Source organism: Aplidium turbinatum, chromosome 2, assembly GCF_918807975.1.
Source record: "Aplidium turbinatum chromosome 2, kaAplTurb1.1, whole genome shotgun sequence".
NCBI lineage: Eukaryota > Metazoa > Chordata > Ascidiacea > Aplousobranchia > Polyclinidae > Aplidium > Aplidium turbinatum.
The window spans coordinates 13,849,638-13,868,450 of record NC_137473.1 but is presented as its reverse complement, the minus strand read 5'-3'; positions in this window follow the sequence as shown (position 1 = coordinate 13,868,450).

Genomic DNA, 18,813 nt, shown 5'->3' with positions numbered 1-18,813 from the left:
CAAACAGAATGCCATCTTCTTGAACATCATTCGAAAATCTTCCACCGACTATCCGTTGTACTGCTTTCGAAAGAAGCATAGTTCTTATGCAAGGGACTCTGTGTCAGAGAAACTCAGGATAATCGTCTACCACATGTGATTGTAGCTTTCCACTAAACTTAGGGGTTCATGGACTCCAGGTTAAGAACCCCTGCACTAAAGAGTGATTCTTGCATAATTTTGTAGTGCTTGAAATAGTCAGTAAGATTTTGCTTGCATTTTCAATGACTGCAAAATACTGTGACCGATATTTCGTCTCTGGTGTTACCGTGTTTGAAGTAGAAGAGGTTGACCATGGCCATGTCCATGCTGAAAACGATTTGGATTTTTTTGGAACGTGACAGTTTCAATGACTCAAGGTTGCAATCTTCCATTAGCCTCTCAGAATTTACAAAGACACAATGAAATTCTTCTTCACTGCGTAGATGGCGGAGTTCAGCACCTTCAAGCATGCCAACCACCAGTAGCGTATTTAGGGGGGAGGATAAAGGGCGATGGCCTCCCCCTAATGATCAGGTAAAAAAAATACAAATTTTGCAAAAAAAAGTTTTAACCCAACACATAATTGCTTGGATGATTCGTCCTAGCGCGGGAAGGGGGCGGGGGTATAGCCTACTTTTTGCAATGTAATTTGTCAACAGTTTTTCTTCCTTGACAATTGCATGGCACAAATTCATGAGAGATTTAATGAACACTGCTCGCTAGCTTTTAAAGTCAGCACATTTCTGCTTTCATTGATTCATGAAGATGAAGACTGCCCGATCGAGGAGATTTTCGACTGCTACCATGAAATGCTGGATGTTGAACCAAGCAATTGCTTTGCAGCTACTGTTGAATTGCGAAGATGGAGAAAACAAATTGGCTTGCCGTTTCTGTGGATAAACGATCTGCAACTCTTGTGGATGCGTGTCAAGCTGATGAACAACTCGGCACTTATCCGATTATCCATGAATTACTTAGAACCTTTGCTTCGCTTCCAGTTACAACTGCCTCCAATGAACGATGTTTCAGTTCTCTGAAGTAGCCTACCTGAAAAATTATTACCGCACGACCATGACTGAGCCACGTTTGAATGGTCTAGCTCCGATGTTTCTAAACAAGGATATTGTACTCGAGTATGATGCAGTCATTGATATATTTGCCAAGCACAGCCATCGCATTAAACTGTAAATTGTCAATTCGAATCACCGAGAATGTTCAAAAGGTATTCGAGGTCGGAAGATCTAACTTATTGTTTATGTTCTGAAGTGTTTGATATCTTTCGTTAGTTCATTGATTGGAACAGTAACTTAATTCTTCGGATTCGCTCTTGATTTTGGACCCCCTCCCCTTATGTGACGGTTTCAGCTAACCCTCTTCCTCCCCTTTCTGACGCATCATATGACATTTTGGTATACAGCCGCCGAGTCTGACACAATGTCTTGGCCTCCCCCTAACAAACTTTCTAAATACGCCACTGCCAACCACAGTCACCGAAAAGCATGAACAAAGGGCTGCAAAACCTGGTGGACCCCTACTAGCGTGGACAAACGCAAGGTTTCATCTATTAAAGACAAGACAAATGGACAGTGATGTACGCGCATACAAAAAATATTGACGCCGTCAGCGTAAACGCAAACGTTCGAAAAAACATACGCCGTATGCGTCAACGCAACTTGTAAAAAAAGTTGGCGGCGTCAACGTCAGCGCATACACTAGCGTAAACTAATTTTGTTTGCTGGGTGCCAAACATTCACACGGTATAAACTATAAACCACTCGAAACAAACAAGTTTTATTTTGAATTTCCACGAAGATACACAAGCATCTGAAAGTGTTCATCTGACATTTTGCTGTGTTGTGATTCCTATATGTCTTTGCCCATTGAAAACATTCTTTCAACTGCAGCGCTGGAAGGTATTGGCGTGTTGTAGAGAAAAAAATACATTAAAAAGTATGCGTTGACGCTATGCGCTAAAAAACCGCGAAAACTTTACGGCGTAGGCTCAAGCGCAAACTATCCAAAAAAATGTGGCCGCAAGCGTTAGCGCAAACAAAAAGTCTACGCCGCAAGTATGCGGCGTATACGTAAATCTCTGCAAATGGATAATGATGATACCACATTGGCTGACTCTAAACTGACACCTGTATTCCATGTAGGCTACTGGTAGCCTACTGCATGGTGTGCTGAAGAAATCTGCAAAGTTGCTTGATCTTGATAGCCCTGTGTTCAAGTTTATGTTTTTTTTTAGCGTTAGGCTACTGCCCATAGCATGAATGGAATCGACTTGGTTGGCACGTTTAAAACGCATCCTTACAAAAAAAGTTTTCCTTTAAAAAAAAGAAAAAAAGCTTTCTGCTTTTTGATAGGTCAAATTTATTTTGAAGCTCAGCCTACACCACAACAACCAAAACTCGCTCTTCTAGCTCTGTGCGGTAAGTAGGCTATCATATGCAGTTTTTCATCAAGTGATTCTTTTAATCCTACAACGAAATGGTTAACCTGTTCGTCACATAACCTTCTACCATAAGTTAAGAACATTGACCTAGCAGTTTTCATTTCTATCTCAAACATATTCAGTGATAATTTTAAAGCAGCTATAGGCTGCTGCAAACAGCTTTTAAAATGATAAACAACGCTTTGGCCGTGCTGCTGATGACAAACAAGCAATATAAAACTGTGAATACAGTAAAATGTTAAGAGAACAACTTGGGTCAATGGCCACTCTTGTTTACAACCTTTTAAAAAGAACCGTATAAACGGCGGTATTGGTCAATTATGTGCTCAGCTGAAGCTCAACAAATAGGCTAAAATTAGATATCACTTTGACCCTATCTTTTGCGTACAAGCCTAAAGATTTAAAGCCTGGACCTGGACTGATCAGAATCAGTCACCATTTGCACAACGTTTTCACATCATGTCATCAGTCACTGCTTCTGCAGACACTGGGCACTTGAAAATACTAGGTAGGTTTCTAGGACAAGACTTTCATGCGACGACTCACCAAGCAGAAGAATGACAGGCCTAATAATAAAAAGTGAAAAGCCATTTTTATTGTTTGTGAGTAAGAAAGCATTAGTGCCTATTGTTAAATCATCTATGGCTCAATCAAATAAAGTCCAGCTAAGTTTTGTTGCAATGAACAGCTGGATTAAACTGGTAATTTAAGGAAAGAGAAAGTAATTTAACACACCTTTAGAGTTTTACTATCAACAGAAAATATCGTAATCGGCCGTGTTGGCAGTGACGTGTAAACCAATAGACCATGATACGCTTGACTGACCTTATAATAGTAGGAGGAAATTCAAGAAGGACCCAATGGCATAGGCGTAGCCAGGGGGGGCGAAAGGGGCCATGGCCCCCCAAACTTTCAAAGTTTGGATTTCGAAGTTGAGCCCTTTGTTGAAAATATAATAAAATTTGTAGAAACTTATAACGTTTTCCAAGAGATCTGGCTATTAACACCCCCCAGGGCTTGTTTTAGATACACAGAAAGACACCAATAAATTTTGCAAATCGTAAATCGCGCAAAATTTACGCGATTTACGTTTCTTTTAACTAATTTGTGGAAGCAATTTCAGAATGGCTTACTCTGTTGGGTTTTTGTGTAGTTATTGAGTTTTTGTGTAGCTGAGTCTTTGGTGTTGTCTAATTTTAGCGGCAGTTTTTGCCCATTCGTGTGTAAGAGCTACCTTTAATAAGTTAATAGCTGTTTTATCTGCTAATAAATTTCATACAAATATTACCCTAAAAGTGTTTTCAGAAAGCGCTATAATCCATTATTTGAGTGTAATTTTGCAAAAAATTTCCGGGGGAGCAAGCTCCCGGACCCCCTAGAATACGCGTGCCTTCGGCTCTAACCCCCCACCACTTTTATTGCTTCTCTTGCTCAACCCACCAGCAGGCGCGGATTTATGGGGGGCCCAGGGGGCCCGGGCCCCCCCGAAATTTTGTGAAAAATTGTAGAAATTGTATGTTTCTGCATCAAATGGTTTGATAAGCTTCTAAACAGCTGATATTAGTCCCTCGGCATCACAATTGATGAAAATGGTTCTTTTAATGTTTATTTTATAGCATATCGTATATGTCGTAGTATCATTGTTCATATCTGTTTAGCCTTTTCTTTCTTTTTAATTGATTTTCAAATTTTCTGGCCCCCCCCGAAAAAAACTCTTAGATTCGCGCCTGCCCACCAGGATACGTCACTGCACATCAGGTGGCGATAGCGTAAAGCAAACACTTTGTCGTTTTCTTCAATCCATCAAATATTTGGCTCGCCCAAAAAAAAATTTCTGGCTACGCCACTGATTCTCACAAAGGTGTTTTTTGGGATAAATCATAAATGCATATTTTACTTGTTTCAGTCATTTGCTTTTGTGATAGAATTTCAATAATGATTACATGCTTAGATAAAGCCTACCGGTAAGAATTATTGCTCGAAAATTCCCTCGCTGAAGATTCTGTGGAAAAAACTATGAAAAAGTTGAAGCCCAGTTGCAGGAGATGGGCTCTTCTTAAAATCAATGGAAATATTAAGAAGGTTTTGGTTTGGTTTTGAATCTTTATTTTCGGAATGACAAGCCTTGATAGGTTATTGCTGGTAGTTTCGCATAGCCTACTTGTAAAAGCTTTTGACGCAGGGCCGGTTACTGAGATTGACAGAGTGAAATTTCCGATTGTTGAAGTCTTGTTGTCCGGGAATTATTCCATCAATTAGGTCACTTAGGTGCCGCTGAAAGGAGAGCAGTCCGTAGAATGCGTTGCTCAAGCGCACATCCCGAGAGTCGAACCAGCTCTGCTTGATGTTGAATTGATACTTCGTTCACGCTCTGCTTGATACTTCGTTCACGAAGTCACGCGCTATCCAACTGAGCTACAGGGGCGGAGATGGTATTTTTCATATTTGGGCTTAAAAAATTTGGCCTTTTGTTCAGGTAGGCTATTTAGAAGGCACTGAAAGGAATCAGAAAAGCGCACAAAGTGAAATTTGAAAAAAAATGAAGTTGAGCCCTTTTTAAATTCACGTATTCGATTTGCAGATTGGATCAAAGTTTGCAGGCCTAGGCAGCCTAGAATTAAGTTAAAAAGATGATTTTGTCTCACTTTTGCTCTTGCAGTAAAGAAACGAATTAATAATTGTATGTTACGAGTTGAGGAAAGCGAAAAGGAGATGAGGAGACGAGATTGACAAAAAATGTAGAACAGCAAACTGGTAGGCCTACACAAAAACACACGATCGACTGGGTTGGCAAATAAAAGGGAAGGCCTGCTGAGCGAAACATTTACCGTGTTTCACTCAGCAGTGGCTACCGCAGACTGAAAATGATGCTTTTACGAGTTGATTGCCTTTCTAGTATGGCGCAACAGACACAGACTGTCTGCGTCCCTGGTTCAACTCTCATCCAATTCGACTGTGCCTTTGGAAAGACACGAAACGTCATGTGAAACATGGTAGCAAATATATTGTATTTTGTTGCTTTAAGCTGTTTGTTGAGCAGTGGGCTACTACTGTACTGTAGGCTATATATAGTGTCATGCCAACATTGTGGTCATTTGTGCATGGTGTCCCGACGCGGACACGAGGGCGAACTGCGCTGGCATTTTTCTTCGTGTGAACTGTGAACCTTTTTCGCCATTCCAGGGGTCAAGGGGCTCTGCCTTTTATCACTCTTGGAACGTATTAATACCACTAGCAGAATTCGATTTTTTAAGTCCCAGCAGTTGGACCTTATGGATAAGACGATTCGGACGGTTTCGAAGTGCCTCAGGGTTAGCAGAAAAAGATGGCGAACTACAAGTGAATACGCTAGTTCCTATCTACTGCTTGGATAATAAAGCCAAAGAAATAATGACGTGTTTTAAGCTTTCGTCAGAAAGTTCTAAAGAATATTTAGTATTAGTACGGTAGTCAAAACTAAATTTGAACAACATTTTCTTTTGAAACGAAATATTATATTTGAACGAACACAATTTAACACAAGAATTCAAGGCGAAGCCGAGACCGCAAGTTCTTTTATATCTTGCTTGCAAGACGGAAGGCTTGCAGTTCGACGAGCTTCATAATGAACTGTTGCGTGACCGGCTGACCGCATCGTGGTAGGAATTCGAGTCAACGGATTATCCGAACGATGGACACAGATCTCACACTTCATAAGCCGATCGACATACTTCGCCAAAGCGAGACAGTAAAACAAGGCATTTTTGCAAAGAAACGATCGTGCAAAAGAGCGGCGAACTAAAAGCCATCGTAAGAAAAAAAGCAGCGCTTTACAAAGAGATGTATGGGTGTGGTCGATCGGCTCATTGTTATGATTAGGGCCATTTTTATTTTGACCTAAAAAAAATTTTTTTTTGACTTTATTTTTATCAAATTTTGACTTTATTTTAACCTAACGAAATTGCTAGTTTGTAGAGGCCACAGTTCTTCCTTGAATTGATCCCAGTTACTCAAACATAATATCTTGTCGATTTCAGACCCAAACGTGTTCAATAAAAGTTTGTCTTGATTGCGATGCTTGTTGTCGCGCCAATCCAGCTTGATGGCGTTTACTTTTCCTGTAGCTTTCAACAAAATACTTTTTATCGCACTTCACTATGAAGTTGCAAAAATCGCACCTTAAATCACCCCCGGGAGTTGCATTAAATTCACCAGGAAAATCTTGACAAATCTGCCTAACTCTTCCTGAAGACGATTTAGCTTGCTTAGGCATTTTTGTATTACAGAATGTCAGTAAGCTATTAATAAAATCCAAACTGTTGATCTTTGAAAAAAACCACGTTTGCAAAGAGGAAGTGTTTTATAAGAATTATTTAAATACGTAACAATGAATAAACAAGGGACAATTTGCGATAAAAGTTACTTGAAGTTACTGCTGATCCAAGTGGGCATTGTGAAAAAATTTCCTGCTTTTATGGGTTAATATGGCTTATTTGTGTCGGAGTTCTTGATTTACAATGCTTCTACGAGGATTTTGACAAAAATTACTCTCTAGAAACACAAAAAGTTTGTCAAAAACCATAATTTGACAAATTTTGACTTTATTTTGACCTCTAAGAAACAGTCCCCTAGGTGCTGAAAACAACTTTATTCTTTACTTCGTGGACAGACGAGGTCCTTGAAAACTTTTGACTTGATTGGCTTTTGCGGGCCCTAGTTATGATGAAATATGCCCAGCAAAGACAGTCACTTGCTTCTAGTGTAAAAAGATAGGTCACTTTATTCGACATTGCACTACTCAAACAAACAAACAAAAGCATCAACAAAGCAAGTGAAACATCACATAAGTTTGCTTGGTTAGTGAAAGTTCTAATAAACAATTCTCTAGTTTCTTTTAAAGTCGACACGAGTGCGGAAGTCACAATTAAACCCAGGGCTGAATTTAGAGAAAAAAAAATCCTTAGGCTATTCCCCTTTTGAGGCCTCAACCTCTACCCTCACAGCCATGGAGACGAGTATTTCAAACCAACAACCACCGAATACCATAGTGAATTAGTCATTGACAAATGTGCACGCAGGTGTTGAAGTTACCCATTTGAAGACAACTAAAGTTTGTTATTACGTTGTAAACGTTTGTGAAATATTAGGCGACTGTAAAATAGGAAACGTTAGTCAAACAAATAATTGTAAGTTGCTTTATTGTTAATGTTACATGTTCATTAAAGAAATATTGAACTTACATGAAATATTGAAATATTAAATGCATGGAAATCAAGGTACGGGATAATTTAGCCCAAAATGTGAAAAAATACATGAAAAAACGCTACAAATTGCTCAGTAAAACTTGCAAAACACTTTTTCAAGAATCAAAAGCTATAAAAGCGACATCCACCACCTGCCTTTATGTCCAATATCATAATTATTTTTTTGCATTTCTTGCGTCCGTATTTGTTTTTTTTTCTGTTCTTCTTTCCCTCTTCTTTATTGTGTCAATTTTTTATTATTTTATTTATTTGTGTATTAACGCACAATTAACTTTCATTACTGGCAAAGAAATAAACGAGTAGCTAATGCAAAATATATGTAGGCTACATACAGTAATGGCAGGGACGTGCAGTCAGGGGAGGCAGGTGAGGCACTGCCTCACCTGCCAACATCTGGCAAAGCAAAATTTATATCAAAGATATGGTTATCACAGAATAAATATTATTTGTTAAAAAGTAGTAAATATTGCACGTTTTTAGGTGCTTTTATTTGTGTGGATTGCTGTAGTCGTGCCCCTTTTCCCTCAAATTTTACGTTTCTACACCCAAACTGTGCTTTAATTTTTTCTGTTCCTTCTGTGGCGATATTCATATCGAGCGTTCACGTGGTCAAAATCGTTGAAATACGCGAGGAGAGGCAACGCCAAGCCTTGCCTCACTTCAGATCAGAAAACTTTCATACACTGCATTATGCGTGCCTTTTTTCGCAAAGTCGCCCAGCAATCATCCTGAACGATTTAGCTGCGATTTGAGGCTTGCCTCAAGTGTGACGTCACAGCTATGAAACCTTTTTCGTCAAGCTGGAATGCCCGCATAGTACGTGGTATGTGACTTCTTGCAGTGTAAACTGTAAAGGATTGTTTCTTATAAAATTTAACTAAAAAATGGAGGAAGATTTAATATCAAATCTGAAAGATTTTTAAAAAATAAACTTTCAATCCAAAGTTGAAGTAAAGGAAAACCGGTTCTAAATTTGCATCAGACGACTGAACAAAAAAAATATACCTTGCAACTTTCAAAGAGATTGCTGCTCAAAAAAGAAGTGGCTGTGTGGCTATGCTTTAAAAATTGCCTTTTCTGCTTTCCCTGTCTCTTGTTTTCAATATCTAGTGATACTGTTAGGATTAAAGAAGGGTCTATACAACAAAGTCACAAATGTTTAAGTCCAAAAGGATAGGCGCATGAATTTTATTTTTAATAAATGTGAAAGCATGCTGCTAATTTTTTTGATTAGTAACTTATGATACTATTTTTATTGTTAAAATTTTTATTGTAAAAGTGACTTGAAAAAATTAGTGCCTCACCATCTACGAACCTCACCGCACGTCACTGAGTAATGGTAATAAATAATAATGCTTGGCAAGTTTAAGCATTAACCTTTGTGGTTGGTTCGTTTGTTACGCCTATGTCAAGATGTAAATAATGCAATTTGCAAGAATCCATTGAAGTCTGAAAGTTATTACTTTTATGAACAATCTAATGTAAAAGACGTAGGATAATTAATGTATAATGCAAATTCACATTGCGAAGTAGTGATCGTAACTGTCAATTTCCATTATATGATTTTTATTTGCTTTTGTATAGCCTAACTGTTTGAATATGAGAGTGCTGACGACCCCCTACGCCTTTTTAGGGTTACGGTTTTTAGCACTCCCTCATCGGATGCACACTGTACGTTTTTTATTTATGTACGTTTTGTTTCGCATCCAAACAAAAATAAATAACCATCCATCCTTAAAAATTTAATATTGCTTCCAAGAAAAATGCTGATATGTAACAAGATAATTATAACTAGGCTATAGCCTACATGTAAGCTACTTAACAACAATAGTGTTCACTTAGCACAATGGATCCTACCATCAGTGCCAGTCTTTGGGGTGTGCACTGTGCAAACCGTGCGATCGCACAGGGTCACAAATTAGGGACCAGCAATTTACTCAGAAAATGCAGTAATTTTTGTCATTTCCAATGGAAAAAATTCAACCGCAATATCCAATCTGTGAAAAATTGCACTGACCGTTTATATAATAAATATAGGCTAGCCGATTCCAATGATTCGTTATAGGCTACAAAATTTGAATATAATTATCAGAAATGAAGTAAGTTCACCGTCTTAAAGCTTTTTGTCTGACACTCATCAAGATGTTGATGTATGGCGTCTGTAACGTTACATTTTCTAAACTTTGGGTTAACTTTAAAGCATAAAAGTTAGTGACTTACCGGAATAAGATCATTTTTTTTATCAACCAAGGACAAAATTAATCAATAATAAAACTGTAATAATCTGGCAAAAAAGCAATCAACCTATGTCTCTAAAACAAAGTTTGCTTAACTTTAAACAAAACTACATTAAAAGAGCGAATTTTGCCAATCCCAAACATTCAAATATCTCAGCCAGGAATTAGCAACAAAAAAACATAGAGACTCAGCTTTATTTCCGAAAAATGCCGAAGAAAACATGATCTTATCCTTTTGCTATGCCACCGGACAGCACCGTTTTACAGTAGGCTAATATTCATACCCAAATTTTTGTTGAACATGCTCTCAGAATGCATCAAATTTAAAGTAATTTTTCAAAATTGTCAGAGAGATGCCCCCCAGACCTTGGTGTCGCCTTCGGCGAGCACCTCGTCAGGCTTTGCTCGACGGCCGTCAAAAGCCCCCCTCCCCTTTCTAAATACCTAACTACGCTACTAAATTGGATCATCGTCATTGGGGCCCGCAAAGCATATTCCGGACAGAGCCCGAAATAGGCTACCCTAAGACCGGCACAGCTACCATAGGCTATAGCCTACCTTTTCACTAAACAATCTGGTTTAAAACACATAATAGGATAAGAAATGAACTATTATGATCAAAAATATGCAGATTGACTAAAATATTTTTTTCTAACCTTCCTCATAGTAAACTCATCCAAACTCTCATCACAATTTAGTTGCTTCAGTTTGTCACTGTGACTTTTAATGCACAGAATACGTAGTACAGATAGGCTAACTTGTCTTCACAGCACTTCAAAGCTTCATCTCCTATTCTGGCTCCAGCCCAGTCGGAATACTTTTGCCAAGAAACGTCTGAGTGAGGTCCAATCGCCTGCACACTGGCGTCAAATTGTTTCTCTCCAATATCCATAAATGAAGGATACTGGATACCACCATTCGCTACCTGGGAGTGCGACAAAGATACTTCAAACCACATCACCTGCAACTGTCCTATCATGCGCCAAATGGTGTGCGTGGTGTGAGCTAACTATATGACCAATCAATTCAATGGCTGCTGATGGAAACCTTCCCAAACATCTAACCCTAGCCGCCGCTACTACTCAACGGTGGTTCAGACGAAAGACGTGGTTCTTAATTAATTTGTAATTCTTGAAAAGGATTTCTTTCCTGAGCAGCTGATAGCCGTGTGATTGATTCTACCTTTGAGAAGACCATCTGAATGGTTTTTCTTGCATGTAATTTGATGAAAGTTCGTAGCCTATGAGACAAAACGGCCTATGGTTTTATCCATGGACGTGCAGTGAGGGAGGCAGTGCCTGGCCTCGCTGTGGGAGGCAATGGTGTCCATCACCTGTTTGTGAATAGTTGCAAACGTTCGGTTGTTTAAACTGTTGTCTCTCATTAGGGTACGAAGCCACGTTTCTACTAGTCTCATGGCGCTAAAACCGCATTCAGCATTGGCCGTGACGAGCGCGATTGTTCGATAAATGCACAAAAGTTCGTGTATTTCCGAAAGACAGTCTTTGCTGCTTGTTTAGAACCTCGCATATCGTAGACAATTTTGTTATCTTGTTATTGGCGAAGTTGTCATGTTCTGCTTGTTGTAAAGTTTGATGTGCACGTGCAGCTTTTTAAGCTCATCAGAAAGCGAATGGCAGAAATTGTTATATTGCAAAATGTGCATTATGACCTTAAAGGGGCATCATTGCCCACATCTACAGAAAATTTGAGAACAGGGGGTCATCCGCCCCTCTTCCGGCACCCCTGACTGGCGTCGGCCACTTTCGCTCGGACATGCACAAGTGGCCTGGCTCCTCCATCAGCATGCGAGTGCGGCGCCACAGAGCAGACCGCAGACCATGTCACCCACTACCAGGGATGGAGGAACCACATGGGCCTGGGCCCACCTACTTTATTTTCTGGGTGGGCCTGGCCCACCCACTTTTGAAAGCCACATTTCTTTAAAAAAGTAGCGAAAATGGCAAATTAGAGAAGGAGTTCCAAAGAAAGCTCTTCACTCATTTGATGCACACTAGTTTGATTACACAGGCCAACAAAAAAATTTTGGCACAAAAAGGTGAGAGTTATTTTAGAATATTTCAGAGCCCCTGATTCCAAAAGTGCACTTATTTTTTTCGAAACTACCAGGAATTGAATTTCGAACCAAGATTACATTCTTCCGTAACAAGGATAAAATTTTAAGCAGCTACTTTATTGTAGAACACAACTTTGTATTTGGTCACAGCGGTAAACCATAATCTCTTCGTGGGAAAATTGTAACGTAAGATTCCCAAATCCGTTCGTCTGCATGCAATGACCCAAAAATAAACACACTTTCGAAACGTCTATTCAAAAGTGTATTCCAGTAAAATTAGCCCGCGGCTATCGAAACGACTGGTGCAACGCCGTACACCTAAAAACTGTCACTACAATACAAATTACTTGGATAAAAGACGGAACCTTTGTCCAGCTAGCAAGCACTAAGCCAACAGTTAAATGTGCGGCCAACTTTCAAACAATCATTTTACGAATGACCAGAATAGATAGCAATATCTCAAATTCACGTATGCAGTACTGTGACGCAATAATGAAAGACAATTATGAAGTCATTCTAACAGGTGTTTAAAGCTGATGTAATATTTCCTGTTTAAACAGGCCCAAACAGGTTTGACACAATTCTTATGAACGCTGGTGCAATTTTGGCTCATGTTTTAGGAATTTCCATGACGTAATATTCAGTAGACTTGAACGGTTTTTATATGACGTTTGATTTGGTGAAAATTGTCGGGAACATAGCGGCCCCTAGTTATGACAGTCTGACATGGCATAACTAAAAAGAAATGACGACAATTGTGAGCCAATGAATAAAAACACACGATACACAAATTGTTTGAATCACTCACGTTTAAGTTAATACGTAAATACAAAGGGCATGCAAAGAATGAACAATAATACGGAATAATACACGACGATACATGAAATTGGTACCATAGGTACACGCTAAAATGACGCTATATACAATAGTTGCGATAATAACCGACTGTTCTGGGCTCAGACAAGTATCGGCCACCGCAGACAAAACCAGGCTCAAACCCTAACACTTAGGTGTTCTTTACGGGGGCGAGGCACGAAATATCGCTCAACACGTAGTCTACTTTTACTTTCCCCGTACTCTCATCATAGTTGCAGACGGCAACTTTGGCTCTACGAACCACAGGCTTCCCTTTCCTAATTTGTGGAACTACCTCATGCACCCTCCCAAGTTGATACTTCCCACGTTTACCAATGTCTTGGAGAGAACCTACCACTACAAGTTGACCAGGCTCCAAATTCTCGGCCATTTTTAGCCATTTTTTCCGGCCCTGAAGACCTGGCAAGTAAAAATCGATCCATTTACTCCAAAACTGCTGAGAAAGTGACAAATTGAACCGATAATCCCTTCTTAATTGGTCACGATCATGTGGTTGCCCAACAGCACAGTATGGGTCTAAGTATGGGGTCAAAAGTGAGGCAGGGGTGATGACAGTAAAATCCCTAGGGTCGTCACTCAAAGGTACCAAAGGGCGTTCGTTCACGATCCGAACGGCACTGCCTGTGTACGTAAGCAGTTCAATAAAACTGGGCTTACGAATTGAAGAGTTCAAAATGTGAAAAAAGTATTTAATCACATCGGCCATGAAACCAAACCTTTCAAGCCGAAATCTAGCCAAGAGATCTGCCAGAGGGTTTAAGAAATCAGGACACGAAAACATTACATCATTAACACAAGATCCTCGAAATTCAGACTTGCCCTCGTAAACAATGCGCTTTTTTAATTGTGACGTCACAAAGTATGGTAAATACCATTCAAATCCCATGACATTTCCTGCTTCACCAGCACGCTCAATATAGCCATTAGATTTAAGATCTTTCATGGTGTCAGTAAGGAAATCACGAAGTTCAGGTTGTTTTAAAGCTTTCTTTCTTAAAGCAGCAGCTCTATCTGACGCCAACACAAAATTGTTAGGTAGATCAATATCTTCCTTCAACGGTACAGGTATCTCAAATCGACCATCTTTCAACTCAATATTAGGTGCGACAAGTTCTCTAGCCAAAATATCATTGCGAGACAATTCACAGGTTTCATTTTGCAAGGTCAAATCTTGAATGACTTTATTCAGGTCTGCTATTTCCATATCACGAGACTCAATTTTACGCTGAAAGCCAGAGATGACATCCGACTCTGAAGACGTCTGCACTCTGCACACTTTAGCAACGCTTTCAACTAAGGGTGACTTACCACCACAAGCCAACCAACCGAGAGGAGTGAGTAAAGCATGCGGTTCACTGCGATTTTCACCAACACGTTCTTCTTTTGTCCACATCAAATAAGCGTTGTCATTGCCAATCAGTACATCTACAGTACTACAATCATTCAAATGAAACATATTCACGTCATGAAAATGACGGAAACCACTTAAATCTTGTTTATGGGGTAAAGTTTTAACATCGTCAGCCCAAGCTGGGTTAACCACCGAGGTTATATCACAAAACAGTTCATCAGTCTCTAACGACTGGATGTTGAGTTTAACAAGGTCAGCACAAGTAGGTTTCTGACCAGCCAGAGTATCTATTTTAAACGACGCTTTATCATACGGTTTAAGACCAAGTTCGCACACCAAGTCACTCGAAACAAAGGTCAACTGCGAACCAGGATCATGCTGACAATACACCAACTTCGATTTGCCAGTCATTGGATTCAAAACACGAGCAGCAGTAACGCGGTTAAAGGCTGCTTTAACATTTCCAATCTTAACATTACGCACAGGAACTCTGGCACCAGCATCATCTTTACCGACCGAATCCAGAGAATCACGTGACGTCACATAAAAATCATGCAGAAGAAAATAGTGTTTCCTATCGTTGTTAGGCCCACAGTGACGACAGTTGTTTGCATGATTACAGTCCTTAACCATATGCTGGCGCAAACAGTTCAAGCATTTTCCAGCTTTCACAATGACATCTCTCCGACCTTTAGGTGTCAAGCGCAAAAATTCTTTACAATTAGACAAAAAATGATATTCAACTTGACCACGTGACGAACAACAAAAACATGCCGGTATGTCACTACGTCTGGCCACACCGCCGCGCGGTGTGCCAACAGCAGTCGAGTACTGCGAACTCCCTGAAATCACATTATCATGGGGTTTTACCGACGTCTGCCTAACCGGACATGAAGGCAATTTTCCCTTGCCAAACTTTTTAAAATGCTGCGACTCACCAGAATCGCCCATTAGCATAATGCTAAAATCAGTCGACTTGCGCGTTTCCTCCCGTACTACAAAATCAAACAAACTCTGAAAGGTAGGTTCCTCAGTGCTACCATACTGATCACCTAAAAAGTCAAGTTAACGCTGCTTAGCGTCAAACGGGAGTCGCTTAGCCAAATCCAAAACAAAACGTCCTTCTAATTTATCACGCTGACCATAAGCTTTCGCGTAAAGCAAACACTGCGACAATTCATCTTTAAACTCTTTCAAATCACTGGAAGAGATAGAAGTCAATTTGCTACCATAGCGATACTTTCTAATTTCTGGTTCTGCGAAAAGACCTCCACGAACTCCAAAACGTTGGGACAAGCGAGCTAACGACATTTCTATCCTGTCTTCCTCTGACAAGCCAGGAGTGTCAGAAACCAAATTAGCAATCGTTTGTGCAGCTGTTCTAACACAAGCTGCTTGCAACAAAGTTAAACGAGTTCCCTTAAAGGGCGAAGCTGCCATCAAGGCCATAACACGATTTTTAAAGAAGACAAATGGCATGTTATTACCATCGTAACCAATCAAGGCCGCCTTATCGAAGAACGTCCTACTATTTTAGTATTCAAAAAAGCAATCCTGCTGTTGAGAACTCGATTTAGCGGGAGAAGACAAGCTATATCCCTTAAGGGGCTGAGTGGGCTCAGTCACATGCACAGCCCGATCACGATCCTCAAACACGTTAAAATCAGGAGACACGATACGCCTCTCACAACCACCCAAATTACGTGTAGCTGGGCGATCAGCCACTAGCGGCGCAGAAAACTTTGAAGGGGGCAAAGCATTACTGCTAATGGCGGCCCCGTGACCGGTACGCTCTGGGGGAGGAGTTCGGTTGTAATTTGCAGACCTTGGCTCTACAGCCTTCGGAAGACCCTTAGCCGCGGCCCCGAGACCTCCTGAAACAGCTGGAAAACATGTGGATTGTACAGGTCCACTTACAGACTGAACAGGCGTCTGGAAAAGGTTAGGTAAATTAAACTGCGATTGATGTTCACTTCTGGAATGCCTAGAAGAGCCCTTCCTAGAGCTACGCCGGGAGCCCAACTCAGAACGATATTCAGCTAAAACTACCTCTTTACGTTGTTCGGCCCTTAACTGAGCGTCTTTGAGTGCAAACTCAGCAGCTCTAGCTTCAGCTTTCGCGGCGGCCTCAGCAGCTTTCGCGGCAGCCTCAGCTCGTACGGCCTCAGCTCTCGCGATGGCCTCAGCAGCTCTTGCTTCGGCCTCGGCTTGGATCTGGAGCTCCTCTCGTCTTAACTGTAGGTTAATTTGTGCAACTATCCGTGACGAACTCTCAGACATCCTAGTGCTTACATTTGAGGCGCTATTCTCAGGATGTATGTCAGCATCCAACCTATCTGACAACTCACTTTCTTTTTGTTCGAAGTTATTTTTTAACGAGTTAAATTCGGGATCTACCCTATCACGAAGTTCTGCCAAGATTGCAGAGTTAACAATTTTACTCAAAAGAGCATGGAAATGCCGTAATTCCTCTTCTAAAGTAGATAAGTTAGATCGAAAAATTAACAGTTCCTGCTTATCACTCAAAGAACCTAGGGCCACAGAAAGTTTCCCGATTTGAGTCAAAATATCCCGTCTAAGATGCCGGGCCTCTCGAACTGACTTAGCCTCATCGTTAATGGGTCCCTCCCCAGAATGGCCTGCCCGACCGCAAAGAACATCATCAGGCTTAAACTCAGTCGAGTCGACGGCGGTCGAGTCCCTGTCGCCACCGAGTGTAGACATATTAAATGTTAGGGCTAAATTTAACAATTAAAAAATTAAGTTACACAAACACACAAATTACAGTAGTTATAAAAAACTTAACTGCAAAGACCGTAAAAATACAAAAAAGAATTTAAATGCACGATACCGTAGCTGTACGAGTATGTGAAGTCCAAACGTCCACAAAACTTGCTTGGATTCTTCCACTTAAATCTTCAAGCACAGATGGATTGCCTTTAATCTTCTTTCTTGCCAATAAATGTCAAAGTTATTTTTCTTCTGTACCAAACTGAGAAGAAATGTCTTTACTTTTTAGCTTAAAGTTCTTCAGTTGCCTACCGAGAAGAAATGTCTTTAATTTTCTTTGCTTCTTTAGACTACCAACTAACAAGATCTTCTTTTACTATTTCTTTGCTTTTGTAGCCTACCAACCAACAACTTCGTCTTTTATTTTTTATGCTTCTAAGTGCTTCTTAGCCTACCAACTAACAAACTTCGTCTTTTATTTTTTTTATGGTCACAGCGGTAAACCATAATCTCTTCGTGGGAAAATTGTAACGTAAGATTCCCAAATCCGTTCGTCTGCATGCAATGACCCAAAAATAAACACACTTTCGAAACGTCTATTCAAAAGTGTATTCCAGTAAAATTAGCCCGCGGCTATCGAAACGACTGGTGCAACGCCGTACACCTAAAAACTGTCACTACAATACAAATTACTTGGATAAAAGACGGAACCTTTGTCCAGCTAGCAAGCACTAAGCCAACAGTTAAATGTGCGGCCAACTTTCAAACAATCATTTTACGAATGACCAGAATAGATAGCAATATCTCAAATTCACGTATGCAGTACTGTGACGCAATAATGAAAGACAATTATGAAGTCATTCCAATAGGTGTTTAAAGCTGATGTAATATTTCCTGTTTAAACAGGCCCAAACAGGTTTGACACAATTCTTATGAACGCTGGTGCAATTTTGGCTCATGTTTTAGGAATTTCCATGACGTAATATTCAGTAGACTTGAACGGTTTTTATATGACGTTTGATTTGGTGAAAATTGTCGGGAACAGTATTCTGTAATTATTTAAATGGCCTTCGTACCTTAATGGGTGTTGCTCAGTATAGTAGGGGAGACTCAGGTAAGTTGGCCCACTCTAAATAATTTTTTAACTACAATAGTTATTGTTACGTATCGTACGCATACTGAGAAAGTGCTGTTGAAACTACCTTATCACCAGGTTGGGAGGCTCTAGCAAGCAGAATAAACATGTGAGCACGATTTTTGTATGAAAAATTATGATTTTTAAATTTTTTGGATTTTAGAATTTTTTAGATGTCGAGTGAGTTTTTTCTTACTGTGTAAGAAAGATTATTATTTAGTGAGTGCAGCGCTAATGTGGATATCAAGGCTCACTTTGACGGTGAAGCCGTTGTCAGAAGCTCGATAGTTTGACATAAATTTTAGTTTTTACAATATGGTTGCCATTCAGTGAAGTTGACCCATTTCGTGGGTGGGTACGTTGGCCACCATGCCTTCATGAGGTAGGCAGTAGGCTATTATATAGAATGATAATAATTGACTAAGTAAATCGCGGCTTTAGCCTACATCGGCTTTAAACGATCAATAACAATAATACACTTCCTAACATCGTTTTTATGCCACAAATTGCGACAACTTATTCCTAACCCATATGGTAATAACAGAAAATAGTAAGTAATCAAGAAAACCAATCGCGGAAATGTGTATCAACCACTTCTTAAGCGACGGTCTAAAACGTACCTCGTTTCGGAGATACATTAAAAAATGTTCCGATATTGGTACCCATGCAAAAAGGGGGTTTGTAGCCT